Source organism: Pan paniscus, chromosome 12 (assembly GCF_029289425.2).
Source record: "Pan paniscus chromosome 12, NHGRI_mPanPan1-v2.0_pri, whole genome shotgun sequence".
In the NCBI taxonomy this organism is placed as follows: domain Eukaryota; kingdom Metazoa; phylum Chordata; class Mammalia; order Primates; family Hominidae; genus Pan; species Pan paniscus.
Genome location: NC_073261.2, coordinates 122,840,098 through 122,856,623, shown reverse-complemented (window position 1 = coordinate 122,856,623; position 16,526 = coordinate 122,840,098). Strand labels below are relative to the sequence as shown.

The following is a 16,526-nucleotide window of genomic DNA, read 5'->3' as shown; positions in this document are numbered from 1 at the left end:
GAGCAGCTGGGTCTACAGGCGCCTGCCACCACGTCCAGCTAATTTTTTGTATTTTTAGTAGAGACGCGGTTTCACCGTGTTAGCCAGGATGGTCTTGATCTCCTGACCTCGTGATCCACCCGCCTCGGCCTCCCAAAGTGCTGGGATTACAGGCGTGAGCCCCCTCGCCTGGCCCCCAAACACTTCTAATATTAAATACTGAAGTAAATGTGGTTTACACATACATTTAAGAAAGATTAATAGAAATAAGATCCGTGTTACCCAGTGATTCTGGTTCAGGGGTGCGGGTGGCCCACGCCTGACCTGGCAGTTCAGGGTGCAGGGTGGGCTCCAGCCCTGGAGAGGACTCTGTCCCATCGCAGGGCAACACACCTGCACTCACACAGGGACTGGGCAGACACACCAGGGACTCACGTGCACACGTGTGGATGCGGGAGGAAACCAGAGTGCCCAGAGACAACCCACGCAGACACGGGGAGAACAAGCAGACGCCGCAGACAGTGGCCCCAGCTGGGACTCAGTGTTTTTCCTCATCAGTGTTACAACGAAGCAAGGTTGGATGAAACAATTCAAGGACTTGCTGCCCGTAGCTTCCCCAGCTACAGCTGTTCAGCAGCGTCTAAGACGTTTTCCAAATTTGTTCTGTGAAGAACTGGACGTGATGCATTAGTGCCCTGGAAGGCACGGAGCCGTCATCTGTGGGTCTTCACCCCTTTCTCCCCTCTTATGTCTGATTCTTGCAGAAAACAAGAGCCGTTTGGCACTGGCTGCACAGTGTCCTCAATTGGAAGGGAAGAGGGCAGCGCTGGCTGAGAGGGCAGAGGAAGCCGGGACACCTCCTGGAGGAGGGAACACTCTCTGGGTTCTGGGGTTTAGGGAATTAGACAGCAAAGCCCTGTTCCAGGTTCCTGCAGGAGCTCCCACTGCTCCTCCTGGGGGCCGGAGTGGCATCCACAGGGCTGTCGGGGCAGCCAGGATTCCCTGTCTGTGGCCGGCCACCGGGCTGATGGCCCCTGAGTTGACCCAGGCACCCTGCCTTGCCAGGACCGATGCTGAGTGCTGTCTGCTGGCTACTGAGTGACAGAAATGGCACAGCACGGTGACTGACAGGTGGAAGCCTGATGAGGCCTGGGCAAGTGGGCAGCTGCAGCTCCAGCCCCAGCAGCACCTTGAAGCCCCTCGGCCTGGTGAGCACGTGTGGGCCCTGGGAGCCGCCTGCCCCGTAGTTCTGTGGGGGTCAGCAGTGCATGCACCTCCCTTCCAGATGCTCTGCTCTTGGGGCGTCTCGCACCTGTCTGGGGCTCAGTTTTCTCCCCATACAGGCGAGGAGCTTGGATACAAACACCTCTGCCTCCACACTACCCCTCCCATGTGGGTACCCACTGTCACGCAGTCCCCACCCTGCAGCCCCTCCACCGGGCTTCATGGAGGGGAGTCTGTGTTAACAGCAGGCACAGTGAAGGCACACGGGGCCTTTCTTTGTACCTGGTTAATTCAGCAGTGTAGGATTATGCTTGCTTTAAAGCAAACGTGAGGGGCTATAAACACCGGGCCTGAAGTCCAGAACCATTGCCCTGATTTAATTCCCGTAACTTTCGAGGAGGGGACCTATTGTGTAGACTGAAGAATCTGATCTGCAAAGTAGGAGGGAAACGGTTTGGTTAAGGAGAGAGCCGGGATTTATTAGGTGCTGCATTGAGGCATGACCGGAAAGCTGGCACGCGTGTATTTCTCAGAGCCCTCTCGGAAGCGTGGGCTGAGATGGATGAGCGCAGAGACGCAGCCTGGGGCTGCCTGGCGGTGGCTGCGGATCCGTGGCTCCATACTGCCATCTAGTGGCAAAGGAGGACGAGGACGGCGGCGCCCACACAGGCGCGGGGAGGTTTGCAGAGCCAAGGAGGGCGCTCAGGCCGCGGATGCTTGCGGGAATTCTTTTGGATGGGGTGTGTGTGTGTGTGTGTGCGCGCGTGTGCATGTGTGTGCATGAGGTAGGAAGGGAGACGAGTTAAAGGCGTAGAAAGGACAAAGAGCAGGCGGGAGCAGGAGGCAGAGGCCGAGGTGTCAGACTCTTCAGAAAGCACCCGGCCTCGCTCCGCATGAGTTCTCATCCTCAGTGGCACCCACATTGTGTCCCTGTGGTGACAGCAGCCACATAGACCTGACGACCGAAAGAGCAGTCAGGAGAAAGAAAGGTCACTTTGGCCGTTGATGGCAAAGACGAGCTCCGGGTGGAGGCTGGGCCCACCCCACGCAGAGCTCCATCGGCCGGGGAGGCGGGAAACACGCCCGGCGTTTCGTCAGGGGCAGGCCGAGGTCCCTGACAGATGTCGCGTGGCTCTCCATCGTCCTTATTCACGGGCAGCTATTCATCCGGATGTTCCTCCTCCCTTAGGCCTGAAACTGCTCTCGCGCTCTGCCCACGCCGTAGAAGGCAACTCAAGGTCACTGCATGGAAACCGTGCCCTTCGCTTCCCCTGTGGGCCCATCAGGGTCTGTGGCCGGTGAGGGCTGAGGTCACCAGACGCAACCCGGCTCAGTTCAGCAGTTCGGAACCAAGAACCATACGTTTCTTAGTTGCAAGCAGGAAAATCGCAGTCGGGCTAATTTAAGCACAAAGGGAATTTGTTGAAAGCGTTTTGGGAGCTCGCAGGAATTCTGGGAGGCCCGGAGCCCCGCCTCGGTGCGTGTGGAAGGGAACAAAGCCCATGGATCATGCCACCGACCATGGCCTGCAAGGGCCCCTCCCATGGATCATGCTGCCGACCACGGCCTGCAAGGGCCCCTCGGCTGCCCGCAGCAGATGCGGGTGGTTGCTAGGCTGCCCGCTGTTGCTATGGAAGCGGCTGTGCTGCTGTGTTTGCATTTCACTAGCTTCCTATGCAGAGCCTGGGGGCCGGTCTGTCTGGTCCCTAGAGCTCGGGGCCATTTTGTGGGCCTGCACAGGTTGTGCACTGCACAAATCCAGAGCCACTATTCATAGAGCTACAATCCGCACAATTCTACATGGAAGCTTTGTAGGCGTCCATGCCTTAGATACAAAGGAGGCTGGGAAGCACATATTTTTCCATTTCTGTGGTGGGAAGAAAATGTGTTTCCTAAGGATGGAGATATCCCAAACATCATATATCAGTTAGCTTTTGTTGTGTAACAAACCACCCCAAAACTTTGTGATTTTTTTTTTTTTTTTTGAAATGGAGTCTCGCTCGTTTAGCAGGCTGGAATGCAGTGGCATGATCTCGGCTCACTGCAACCTCCTGGTTCAAGGGTTTCTCTTGCCTCAGACTCCCAAGTAGCTGGGACTATAGGCGTGTGCCACATGCCTGGCTAATTTTTTGTGTTTTAGTAGAGATGGGGTTTCACCGTGTTGCACAGTCTGGTCTTGAACTCCTGAGTTCAGGCAATCAGCCCGGCTCGGCATCCCAAAACGCTAGGATTACAGGCGTAAGCCACCATGCCTGGCCAAAACTTAGTGATTTTAAATAATAACCATCCATTTAACCATTAATCTTAACTCTGTAGTCAGCAATTTGGACTGAGCTAAGCTGGGCAGTTGTTGTGGTCTTGGCTGGGCTCACTCTGGTGTCTCTGGGTAGCTGGTGGGGTGGCTGGTCTCCAGTGCGTCAGCTGGGAGGCCTGTCTGCAGCCTGCAGATTTCACCTAAAGTAACTGGCCTGAACATGTCTGCAGGGTGGCAGCAGCATTTTGGCGCTGCTTCAAAAAGAGTGGGTACACACGGGGCCCCCCGAAGCCTCCGCTCAGAGCTGGAGCATCACTCTGTTTCCTTCTGTGCCCAAAGTTGGTCATGAGGTGAGCCCAGGGGTCAGGAAATAGACTCTGCCCGTGATGGGAGAAGCTGTGGAGTTGCATTGCACAGGGGTGTGAGGGACTGTGGCCACATTTGAAGTTTGCCACTTGTGTGAAGGAAGTTCAGATGTGGCCAGAATCAGGACAGACATCCATTGTGGCAGGGTTTGGAGAGGAGAGGGAAGGGCACTCCAGGTGACCGGCAAGGACTGGGCATGTGTTGAACTGAAGGCCTGGTGGCCCAAGTGGACCCGCGTCCTGCCAGCTACGATCCAGCCCTTGCCGCTTTCCCTGAAGGTGTGTCAGGCACTGTGAGCTGGGGTAGGTCCTTCTGCTAAAAAATTCCGTCACAGTTTGTTGGGAGATTGTGGCAGCAGTGGATGTCGAGAAGACAGTTTCTGGCATTGCTCTTGGGCTCAGGTACCACGAGGGTGCTGCCAGACCACACCAAGATGCTCTGCTCATCTTTGATGACCTCAAGCTCACCTCGTTTCCCTCATCCCGTGGGCCATGATGGTGCATGGCAGAGCTGAGGGAAGACTCTGGTGAGGGCCAAGCCTATTCCAGCATGTCCTGTGTATCTTTCCCGCTCCTGCTACCCCTGCGCTGCAGCCCTCAGTCTTAGTCTAAGCCTTTCTCATCCCTCATCCCCCATCAGGCTTCCCTGCCTGGGTTCATCATCTATGGGTGTGTAACGAATTATCCCACGATTAATAGATCTTAGTTTGCATGGTTCCTGTGACCCAGGAGCTTGGGAGCAGCTTTGCTGGGTGGTTCTGTCTCAAGGAGTCTCAAGAGATCGCACTCAAGGTATGTGCTGGTGCCACGGTCTCATCTGAAGGCTTGACTGGGCCAGAGGATCAGCTGCCAAGGTGGTTTGCTCACATACCTGCGAGTTATTGCTGGCTGTTGGCAGGAGGACTTGGATCCTGCCATGTGGGCCTCTCTAGAGGGCTGCTGCATGACCCTATGACAAGGCAGCTGGCTTCCCTCCATGTGAGTGATCCAAGAGCCCTTGATGGGAGAAGCTGCAAAGTCACATTGTAAACAGGTGTGGGCGTGAGGAGAGGCGGTGGACTGCGACTGTGGCTGCATCCCCTACACGGGAGGAAAAGCAACGGCTGCAGTGGCTTTGATGGTGCAGCCTCGGAACCACACTCTGCCATTTCTGTAAGGCCCTGCTGGTTGCACTGGGTGGCCCTGCTCAGCATGGAAGGGATTTACCAACGTGTGAGTGCCAGGAGGTGAGGATTGCTGGGGCCGTCTAGGAGGCTGCCCAAGCTCGCTCCTTAGGGTTGTGCTTTTTCTAGATGAAAGCTAGTTCATCCGACCCACACATTCAGGTTATCATCTGATGGAAGCTGAAGAGCTCAAGACACACTCCCTGAGCACTTGTCATGAGCCAGACACTGCCAGAAGCTCTGGGATGACACAGTCAGTGCGTGTGACTCTCAGTGAACCCTCAGGTGCGCAGGAAACGTGACTGTCTTTTCTGCGTGTTTCCCTTCAGCTGAGTGGAAGAAACGTATTCTCAGTCAGTTCTGGACTTCATGCCCCATTTCCCTGGGGTCGTGTCACAGACAGGGCATTTGCAACTCTGCCTGGAAGGCGCAGAAAGAGGACCGCATGACTGTTTTCAGGCGAAGGTTGCCATGGATAAGAAGCGCTTTGCATTGGCTGTGTAATGCGGCACAGCAAGCTAGCACGAATTAGAGGCTTAAAGCAGCATCCGTGACCTCCCTGTGTCTGTGGTCAGTGCCTGAGCCGCTCCCTGGACCCTCTCTCAGCCTGCAGTCGAGGTGTCCGTGGGCTGCTCTCCTCCCTCTGCGGACAGGAACTGCTTCCTCGTGCACTCCCCAGGTCACTGGTGGGGTCAGCTCCGTGCTGGCTGCTGGCCTCTCTGCAGGGCAGGTTGCACCATGACAGCTGCTCCTTCAGAGCAACAAAGGAGAAAAGGCAGGGGCAGGGGTCAAGACATAAGTCACAGGCTTCCGGAACCCCACCTGGAAAGTGACACCCATCACCTTTGCCGTGTCCTGTTCACCAAAAGTGAGCCACTGGGCTCCACCCACATTCGGGGAGAAGAATCGGGCATGGATGCAGGTGGAGGGGGCCCAGCACCTTGAAGTTGCCCTGCCCAGGCTGGCACGTGTCCCAGGAGTGTTGTATGAGGGTGGGCAACATGGAAAACATGCACAGCTTATGTGACTGTCAAAGGAATGACTAGTTTGTTTGTTTGTTTTTTGAGACAGGGTCTCACTCTATTGCCCAGGCTGGAGAGCAGTGGTGCGATCACAGCTCACTGTAGCCTTGAACACCTGGGCTCAAGCGGTCCTCCCACCTCTGCCTCCCAAGTAGCTGGGAATACAGATGTGTGTCACCATGCTTGGCTAATTAAAAAACTTTTGTTTTTCAGAGATGGGGTCTCACTGTGTTGCCCAGGTTGGTCTCAAACCCCTGGGCTCAAGAGATCCTCCCGTCTCAGCCTCCCAAAGTGGTGGGATTATAAGCATGGCCCACTGTGCCCAGCCTTAGAATGACAAGTTTTAAGTATTTGCCTAATTAAAGGGACAGCATTAAGGAAACCACTAGCCTCTTGCAGCTGGAGCCATAAGACAAGCCCCGAGCATTGCCCCTGAGCTCTGCCCCTGTGCTTCTGCTGGAGCCCCTGAGCACTGCCCTGTGCTTCTGCTGGAGCCCCTGAGCACTGCCCTGTGCTTCTGCTGGAGCGCCGCAAAGCCTGTCGCCCGCTCCGGCGGGGGATGTGGGTGGCCTGCTGTCAGCAGAGCCAGCGAGCTCCCACTGGAATGGGGCGGGGGGAAGAAGAGGTGGGAGGTTTTTGTGCCTGAAGAGCAGACATTTCTTCAACATCACGTCCCCACCTAGTGAGCGGGACACCCACTTCAGCCAGGGGCTGCACAGGGGTCGGGAGGAGCCGGTCCAGGGATCCAGCACCTCCATCATCGCAGGCTGATCTCCTTGCCTCCTGGGAGCCCAGGGAGGCCGGGGATGGCGGCATTATTCTGAGGGTGCTCCAGCCCTTTCCATGAGAATCCTCATGTCTTGGCAGGACCAAGGCAGGAGGGTTGAAGCCCCTACGGAGCTCCGAGAACAGCCTCATGTCTGGCTCAGGCCACTGCTCTGGGACCACCTCTCTGCCAGCTCTTGTTCTCCTCCCGCCCCACAGATGGATCCACAGGACGTCTGCTGTGCCACGATGGAAAGTTCTGTAGCTGTACAGCCCAGCCTGTTGCCTCTGCCGCATGTGGCTGTTGGGCACTAGAAACTTACCTCATAAGACAGAGTATCCAAACTTTTAACTTCACTAAATTAAATTGATTTTAGCGTTAGAGAAGTATTGAATTTAGCATAGCTAGTGGCTGCCATGTCGGATGGGGCAGCTAGCTGGCAGAGCCCTGTGCTCAACCTCTGGCCATGGCCCAGCAGCCCCAGCATTGCCCTGGAGCTTGGAGAAATCTCAAGCCTCAGGCCGTATCTCAAATCTGCAGTGTCAGAATCTGCACTTTAACCAGCTCCTAGGTGATTTGGAAGCACATTAGATTGTAGGAGCCAGCTCGATGTGGAGGGCAGAGGTCAGGGTGTGGAGGGCAGGGGTCAGGGTGTGGAGGGCAGGGGTCAGGGTGTGGAGGGCAGGGGTCAGGGTGCCTTCTTCCATGGCTTTATCGGTGCCACGGCCTAGGCTTAGCGAAACCACAAGGATAAAAATAGGCCCTTCTGTTCTCCGCACCGTGAGCTTTGTGACTGATCCGAGGCGGCGAGCGGGGGCACTGCACTGCTGTGGCGGGGAAGTCACGGCTGACAAGAACTGCCAGGGACCAAGCCACGTGCATTAATTCATTAAAATACAGTCAGCTACGGAAGGCAGCATAGGATGTGGTTTCGTTCTTAAAGAATTTCATTTGGATGGGCAGACAGATGTGTAAACATGGACTCAAAGGCCGGGGGAGCTGAGATCAGGCAACAGGCGCTGGACGCATCCTAACTACGGCTGGGTGGCGGGGCTGAGAGACGGGTTGGGGTTGGGGGTGGGGTTCTCAGTTGGAGGTGGCCTTGAGCTGGCCTTTCAAATGGCTTTGCTTTCCTCTGGGAAAGCTGGAGTTCAGGAGGAGAAGGCCGGTCAGGCCCTGGGGAAAGAAAACCCAGAAAGGAAAAAGGAGCGTGTGGGTGATGGATCTCCCTGGGACGCAGGTTGTCTTTCTGGAGCCCCAAGGGCCCCTGTGCGCGCCATCTGCTGTGCTGGGTTCTGGTTCCAGCTCAGCCCCTCCCTGCGCAGGTGACCTTGGGTGGCTTTCCTGCCTTCAAGGCCCCAGCGGATTCATCTGCAGAGTGGATAGCTTGCCCCGCAGGGTGGCTGTGGCGAAGCAAGGCAACGTCTGTTACTGCATGTCGAAGCCGGGCTCAGCTGTTTCTTTCTGCATGGAAAGTTCTTCTGCAGACAGTGGGGCCTTTGAAGGCAGGCGGCACGTGTTGTTTTGTATGCCACCGGCCTAGCATCCACTTGGCAAGGTGCCCTTTCTTAAGCATCTGTGGGCTTCTTTAAATTCCATGAAAATTTTGTGTGTATTTACTTTTTCTGGGGCTGAGGGGCTCTAGCCAAACCCTCCCAAGGGCCCCTGTCTTCTCTAGTAGGTCAGGACCCACTGCTGGGTGTGCTCAGTGTTTTCTGAGTTAATGATGATTAGTGAATAGGTGACGTCTAGAGATAAAACTTTAAGTCAGGTTACTGGCCGGACCAGGAAGGTGGGGGTTTCAGGCCCAGGCCAGTGGCCGGAGGCAGCTTTGTTAGGAGCAGGGAAGGGCCCTGGGACCAGCAGGGACCACGTCTGGCTTCAGGCCTTGTGTGAGGGTCTTGCAGAGGCCTGCTTGGCTTCTCCGGGGAGGGGCTGCTCCCCCTGTTACTTCCATCTCTCTGCAACCCTTGTGACATCATACAGGCACAGCCAATCTCTGCAAAGTTCTGTCTCTACCTCAGGCCCCTATACATTCTCTCTGAGCTGGCGCTCAAGCACCGTGGGACCTTGGCTGGCTTCTGGGGAGCAAGAGATCCGTTTATGAATACTTGATCTCTGACTGCTGGGTGAGCTGGAGTGTGGTTTATAAATACCTTGCTATCTTTAAGGTTGGCTTTGCCAAAAGAATAGGGTGACAGAGATGAATTTCAGTCATGCAACGAACCCTCGACACTTGGAAGGTGACAGAGGGTAGATGGTGACAGACACCACTTTGTGCCGTTGAACTGTGTTGGTATCAGGCGTGGCCCAAACACCTGGAGGGGCCCCACAGGTGGGTCAGGCTTCTGGGCTCTGGTCACTGCTCTGTTTGGTTTCAAATCATGTGACTTTGGCCTTCTTAAAAAAAAATCTAAAGAGGCTGGGCATGGTGGCTCATGCCTATAATCCCTGTACTTTGGGAGGCCGAGGTGGGTGGATTGCTTGAGTTGAGGAGTTTGAGACCAGCCTGGACAACATGGCAAGACCCCATTTCTACCAAAAATCAAAAAAATAGCCAGGCGTGGTGGTGCGTGCCTGTGGTCCCAGCTACTTGGGAGGCTGACATGGGAGAATTGCTTGAGCCCGGGATGGGATTGGGGTGGAGGTTGCAATGAGCCAAGATCATGCCGCTGTACTCCAGCCTGGATGACAGAGCGAGATCCTGTCTCAAAAAAAAAAAAAAAAAAACCTAAACAACTAAGGCCATGGTGAAGTAAACCTATATTCAAAACAAGAGTTACAAAGTAGAACTAAATGTAAATATATACCAAGAGTTGCCAGTAGTCAGGAGTCTCGTGCAGTTGACCTTGGGCTGCTCAGAGTCCCTGCTCAAGGTCACTCTAATTTTGTCCCAAATTTGAACAAACCACTTTTATTATTTCACCATAAATCTCATACTTTTGGCCAAAGGCTTCTTCGGAACTTATTGACAGTGATGACAAAGCCCCTGAAGGTTTTCTTCTTTACGAGGGAGTAACTCTTCCATCAGCACAGCCTTCCCTGCTTGTCAGAGGAAGGTCTCTCTTTCTTGTGCTTCCTAGACTTGCCTGGTCATGCCTTTTCTTATTTTAAGGCTAATCTCAAAAGAAAAAATAGTGTGAGCACCACTTGACTGCCTGAAATGTCATGACTCTATTTTAGAGAGTCATTGCCTCATCGCCTTGCCGTAACCCATGACAATGCTCCTCATTTGCGGCGATTAAGTTGAAATTTGCAGGTAAAGCTTTAGCATGTTCCTCAGACATCAGAGCTGACCCTGGGTCTGGTCTCAGCCACAGCAGAAAATGTATTTAAGAGCCCCCTTGAGCAGGCAGTGGGAGGGGTTGTAGCAATGGGCTCAGAAGCAGCTGCCACAGGCTGTCTGAGCACTGTGAGCTGCTGAGCTGGTGGCCTCAGCCGAGGTCGCGTGGCTCCTTCCTTTCTTGCCTAGACCTTGGCTATTTTATCAACAGAAACGGCAGGGATCAGTGAGCAGAGAGCTCAGCAAGCTCATGGTGCAAGAGTCGTGGAGCTGTGACCTCCACCAGGGCTGAGAACGGCCCCTTATACCGCCAGCTCTTGGCTGCCTGGAATCTCTCGGGAACCTCCACGGGGCCCTGCACAGCACAGGCCACTGTGGATACTTTTGGGATTTGTGGCTGAGGAGAGAAACTTAGGAAAGACAAATGTCACGGCCCTTTTCACGGCAGACACTGGTTGGGCCTGTGCTGTGGCCTGGAGGCCCAGCTTTAAACGGTCTCTCCTTTCTCACATTTTTTTATCTTAGGGGTGGGGAGACTTTTCACATAACAGCCTTTGAGGTTGTGGGGTGCTATGGTTTGGATGTTTGTCCCCCCAAACCTCATGGTGAAATCAGATCCCCCGTGTTGGAGGTGGCGCCCAGCGGGAGGAGTCTGGGTTATGGGGGCGGATCCCTCATGAATGGCTTGGTGCCGTTCTGGAGGTGGTGAGACGGTTCTTCCTCCGTTAGTCTGGTGAGAGCTGCTTGTTAGGAGGAGCCTGGCGTCCCTCCCACGCTTCCTCTTCTGCCCTGTGGTGGCTGCACGCCGGCTCCCCTCACTTCCTACCAGGAGTGGAAGCAGCCTGAGGCCCTCGCTGGAAGCATATGCTAGCGCCGTGCTTTCTGTACCGCCTGCAGAACCATGAGCCAAGTAAACCCCTTTTTTAAATGAATTGTCCAGCCTCAGGCATTCCTTCACAGCGACACAAATAGGCTAAGACACTGGGAGAACACAGAGAATAAATTTTGCGATATTTGGGGAGATGATGCTGCCTTTACTGTTATTATAAATAAAATTTCGGTGCCGCCAAAGAAACAGCCCTTGAATATCAATTTTTTTTTTCTTCTCGGCAAGACCATTTACTGCTATAGAAGGGTGTGCCCTCACAGATGGAGCAACGGCGCACACCTGGACAAGGGAGGGGAAGGGGTTCTTATTCCTGACGCACGTGGCCCCTGCTGCTGTGTCATTCCCCTATTGGCTAGGGTTAGACCGCACAGGCTAAACTAATTCCGATTGGCTGATTTAAAGAGAGTGATGGGGTGAGTGGTTTGGTGGGAAAAATGGTTATGGCAGAGCAGGAAATCGGAATGAGTCAGGGTGGGGCAGGAAATCAGAATAAGTCAGGGTGGGGCAGGTGATCGGAATGAGTCAGGGTGGAGCAGGTGATCGGAATGAGTCAGGGTGGAGCAGGTGATCAAAAAAGGTTGCTTTATGAGGAAGTTAAGTTTAAAAGTAGAAGGCAAAGAATTGAACATACTGACATACTGATTCTTTGAAGAGAAATTTAGGACTTATATCTATCTGTTTTTTTCATAATAAAGTGAGAGGGGCTGTGGTTTCAAACAGCATAGGCCTGGGGTCGGACTCATCTGCATTCACAACCCGTCCCCCTCCCTGTTCATTAGCTGAATGACATTGGGTGAGAGCCTCCGTCCCGTCTCTGAGTTCCTTAGCAATGGGTATAATAACGTGTGACTCCAAGGCTTGGAGTACGGGAGATACGGGAACAGATACGGAGCTATAGAGTTCATGCTTAGAGACATCAGTTCCCTTCCTTCTGCTCCTGGCTCATGGTACACACGTTTTGAAAACCATGCCAGGCATCTGACCTCAATGCACGCAAGCATTTAGCTGCTGGGTCATTGGCAGAAAAGCCTCAAGCGGGGCTTCAGGGAAGGCTTTAATTAAGCTTGGCCTGTGGGGGCTGCTGCCTGGGCTGGATTTGCTGTGAAACAAGAGGAGCTTGATGTTCTAGGAGAAATGCTTGGGGCCCAGGACCATCTGCTGGAGGGAAAAGAATGAGTGTTCCCAGAGAAACAGACCAGCGCTGGGGCTGTTCCCTGGAATTCAGGTTAAGTGTCCTGGGCTTGTGAACCGGGCACAAAAGATGCTGCAAGTCTTTGCTTTGGGAAGCTGTCAAGGGTCATTGCCCCTCTCAGCCTAAACCTCTTAGCACCTCTCCGACGATTCTTTTCACTTTGGTAGTGACTGATAACTCTTCTTGGTTGTTGAGAAGTTTGGATGAAAAGCTCTAGGTGTGTATTATAGTTTCATGTTGCTGTTATTACAGGTCCTTAGTGTCTTACAGAATGCAGATTTCTGATCTCATGGTCTGTTTGGCAGACCTCCAGGTGGGCTCATTGGATCCCTCTGCTCTGGGTTTCATGAGGCTGAAATCAAAATACAGGGGGGCTGGGTTCCCCCTCAGAGGCTCTGGGAGCATCCTCTTCTGCCTTGTTGGGGTTGTGGGCAGAATCCAGCTCCTTGAGCTGGTGGGACTGAGGTCCCCTGTCCTTGCTGGCAGCAGCAGGGGCTGCCCTGACCTCCTAAGGCCTCTCTCAAGTCTCTGCCCATGAGCCCTGAACTTCAGAGCTCAGCCATGATGTGGCTTCTCTCTTTTGAAGCCCGATTCAAAGTCACACTTGAATTCTTTCTGACTTCCTTTTCTGCTCCACAGTTCTGTTTGCAGCCAGAGAAAGTCGCCTGCTTTTAAGGCCTTGTGTGATGATGCTGGGCCCACCCAGATCGTCCAGAATTACCCAGGCCCATCTTAGGGTCTGTGGCTTCGTTATGTCTGCAAATTCTGCCTTGCATATATGGTGAGAAATACATAGGTCTCAGGATTAGGGAGCATGCATTCTGGAGCACACCCTGCTCACCCAGGGTGGAAGTGTGTACTCCAAGGCTCCGCAGGCAGGTCTTTGTAATTAGCACATCCTGCTCACCACAGGGCGGAAGTGTTTACGCCAAGGCCCTGCAGGCAGGTCATTTGTAATTAGCACATTCCTAGTCACGAGTGGATGCTTTAGGAATTAGTGGCTGATGAGATATACGGACTAATTTCAAGGCGCCACCTGCAGCAGAACCTATGTTACAGCATGAAGAACCCCTGATATTCTTTTTATATATATAATTTTTATTTTACAAATGTATTGGGTATATGTGAAAGTGTGTTATGTGTATATGATGGATGGTGATCAGCCCAGGGCATTTAGGGTGTCCATTACCTGAGTACAATCCATTCTTCTAGCCTGCAGTCACCCTACTCTCGAAAGAGAATAGTTCTTGACACATAAAACTGGTATGAAATCCAAATTTCAGTGTCCATAAATAAAGTTTTGCTGGAACACAGGTGCCTTCATTCACTTATGTAACGTCTGAAGCTGCTTTGTGTTGCAGTGGTGAGGGGATATAGACCTGCAAAGTGTTTATTACTGGGGGACCTGGCAATGCTGCGACCCCCAGTGTGATGGAAGAGCACTAGCTTCGGAGTCAGAGGAAGACATGAGTTCACTTTCCATGGGGAGTATGGAAACATAGTGCCTGCACTGTAAGGTGGTTTTAGCGGCAGAAATACCATTGTACCCAGCAATCCCATTACTGGGTATATACCCAAAGAAATGTAAATCATTCTGTTACAAAGACACATGCGTGCACCTGTTCACTGCAGTACTATCCATGATAGCAAAGACATAGAACCAACCTAAATGCTCATCAATGATAGACTGGATAAAGAAAACATGGTGCATATATACCATGGAATACTATGCAGCCATAAAAAATGAGATCATGTCCTTCGTAGGAACATGAATGGAGCTGGAAGCCATCATCCTCAGCAAACTAACATGGGAACAGAAAACCGAACACTGCGTGTTCTCACTTATAAGTGGGAGCTGAACAGGGAGAACACGTAGACATGTTGGGGGGAACATCACACACTGGGGCCTGTCGGAGGACGGGAGGAGGGAGCGCATCAGTGATGAAGAATAGCTAATGGGTGCTGGGCTTAATACCTAGGTGATGGGATGATCTGTGCAGCAAACCACCATGGCACACGTTTACCTATGGAACAAACCTGCACATCCTGCACATGTACCCTGAACTTAAAAGTTGGAAAAAAAAAAGACTCTATGTCAGAAACAGTATCTGCCTGGCACACAGTAGGTCTTCAATGGTAAGTAGCCAAATAGATGGTTTTGCAGTGTCATTGAGGGTTTCCTATGTTGATGAATGGTTATTGAAAATTTCTAAGATCACTACTAAAAATTGATATTACCTCTAAGGTCATTAATAAGAAAGGATATTGAAATAATGGATCTTTTTCTATAACATGCACAAACATGCTTTGTAAAACCACACACCTGTGCTGTCTGGCAGAACTTTCTGTAATGATGGAAAATCTCTTCTGTGCTGTTCAGTATAGTAGCCATCAGCCACATGTAACTTCCTAGCATGTAAAATGTGGCTCATATGACTGAAGAACTGGATTTTGAATGTCATTAGATTTAAATTTAAATACCACGTATGGCAAGTGGTTCCCACGTCAGCGCAACCATGGAATCCTTAGACACCCACTGCCAGCACCAAACCATGTGAGCCTCGTGCCCAGCACCTCGTGGTGGGGCATCTCTCTTAGTTAAAAGTCTGTCTTTTTTGCCTAAAGACAAAGTAGTAGAAAAGGATACGAGTGGCTGCAGAGCAAACGGTGGCTGAATTTTATACCCCTGCCACCACTTTGCCACCCCTGCTGCTTCTATGAAATGGAAGCAGTTTATTCAACCAGAGGCGAATGTGCCTTTGAAACTTATCTCTATGGTGGCTCCTCTGTAGGATTTTACAGGGGTCTGTTTGTTTTGCTTTTATCTCAAGGTAACACATTTTAAACACATTTGAGTAGCAGGGTCTCAACTGCAAATGGAGCTTGGCCAAGAGAATAATAAAAACAGTTTAAGGAAATATTTCTTGGAAGCTGCTGAAAAGGTCTCTTTACAACTCCTGTTCTCTAGAGAAGCTTGCAGGCATGGGGGTCAGTGAGTGGACATCGATTTGTGGGAAGGCTAAGGACAAAGGCTATGGAGAATTTTTCACCCCAAGTTAAATTCATTTCTGCCAATTAAGGCAGATGTTTCGGGCCAGGTGTTGTGATTCATGCCTGTAATCCCAGCATTTTGGGAGGCTCAGGTGGGAGAATCACTTGAAAATAGGAGTTCAAGACCTGCCTGGGCAACATAGTGAGACCCTGTCTCTACAAAAAAAGTAAAAATATGGTTTGGTGTGGTGGTGCGCACCTGTAATCCCAGCTACTCAGAGGCTGAGGTGGGAAGATCGCTTGAGCCCAGGAGTTTGAGGCTGCAGTGAGCTATGATCGTGCCACTGCATTCCAACCTGGGCAACAAAGAAAGACTCTGTCTCCAAAAAAAAAAAAAAAAAACAACCAAAACCCCCCCAAACCAGATGTTTCCAAATGCTCGATTTCATTTGAAAACACAAACTTAGTCTTGAAAACTGTTATGATTTTTGAGGTACCAAAAATGGCACCTCAAATATATATAAATATATACAAAAATATTTGTAATGAGCTTAAGGAAAGTGTGTTCACCTAGTTTGAATAACAGGTTTGATGAGTCAGCCTGCCTGTTGACCCCGGGTGGTGCCTGTCGCAGCGAGATGGATCCTGGAAAGGGCCTGTCTGCTTGACGGCATCAGCTGTAGATGGCATCGCTACACTGACTAATGTTTTCTGAAGATGAGCTTTTATTTATTTCCCAAAGAGAAACATTTCCAGAGGGAGCATTCTTTCCCCCTTTTTTTTTTTGAAGTACTGAATTGAAGTGTTTTTTTTTAAATTTTATTTTAAGTTCAGGGGTACATGTGCGGATGTGCATGTTTGCTACGTAGGTAAACGTGTGCCATGGTGGTTTGCTGCACAGATCAACCCATCACCTAGGTATTAATCCCCACATGCATTAGCTATTTGTCCTGATGCTCCTCCTCCCCCCACCCCCGACAGGCCGGAGTGTGTGATGTTCCCCTTCCTGCGTCCGTGTGTTCTCATCGTTCAGCTCCCACTTATGAGTGAGAACATGTGGTGTTTGGTTTTCTGTTCCTGCGTTAGTTTGCTGAGGATAATGGCTTCCAGATCCACCCAGGTTCCTGCAAAGGACATGATCTCATTCCTTTTTATGGCTGCATAGTATTCCATGGTCTATATGTACCACATTTCCTTTATCCAGTCTATCATTGATGGGCATTTGGGTTGATTCCGTGTCTTTGCTATTGTGAATAGTGCTGCAATGAACATATGCGTGCATGTATCTTTATAGTAGAACTATTTATATTCCTTTGGGTGTATACCCAGTAATGGGGTTGCTGGGTCAAATTGAGGTGTTTTACTGTCTAAGTTGAAGGTGAGCTTCAGTGGGGTGGG

At 51.7% G+C, this 16,526-nt stretch overlaps 1 protein-coding gene across 2 annotated transcripts in view; it reads left to right on the top strand.

Moving 5' to 3' along the window:
• The first annotated feature begins 8,434 nt into the window (after window positions 1–8,434).
• ALLC (allantoicase) overlaps window positions 8,435–16,526 on the top strand; it is a 46,405-nt gene continuing 38,313 nt past the window's right edge. Inside the window, exon 1 of one of the 2 annotated variants that reach the window (XM_055108301.3) lies at window positions 8,435–9,108. The gene's annotated coding sequence lies outside the window, so the exon portion shown is untranslated. The remainder of the gene's footprint in view (window positions 9,109–16,526) is intronic. The other variant, XM_003807422.5, reaches the window with a different exon arrangement.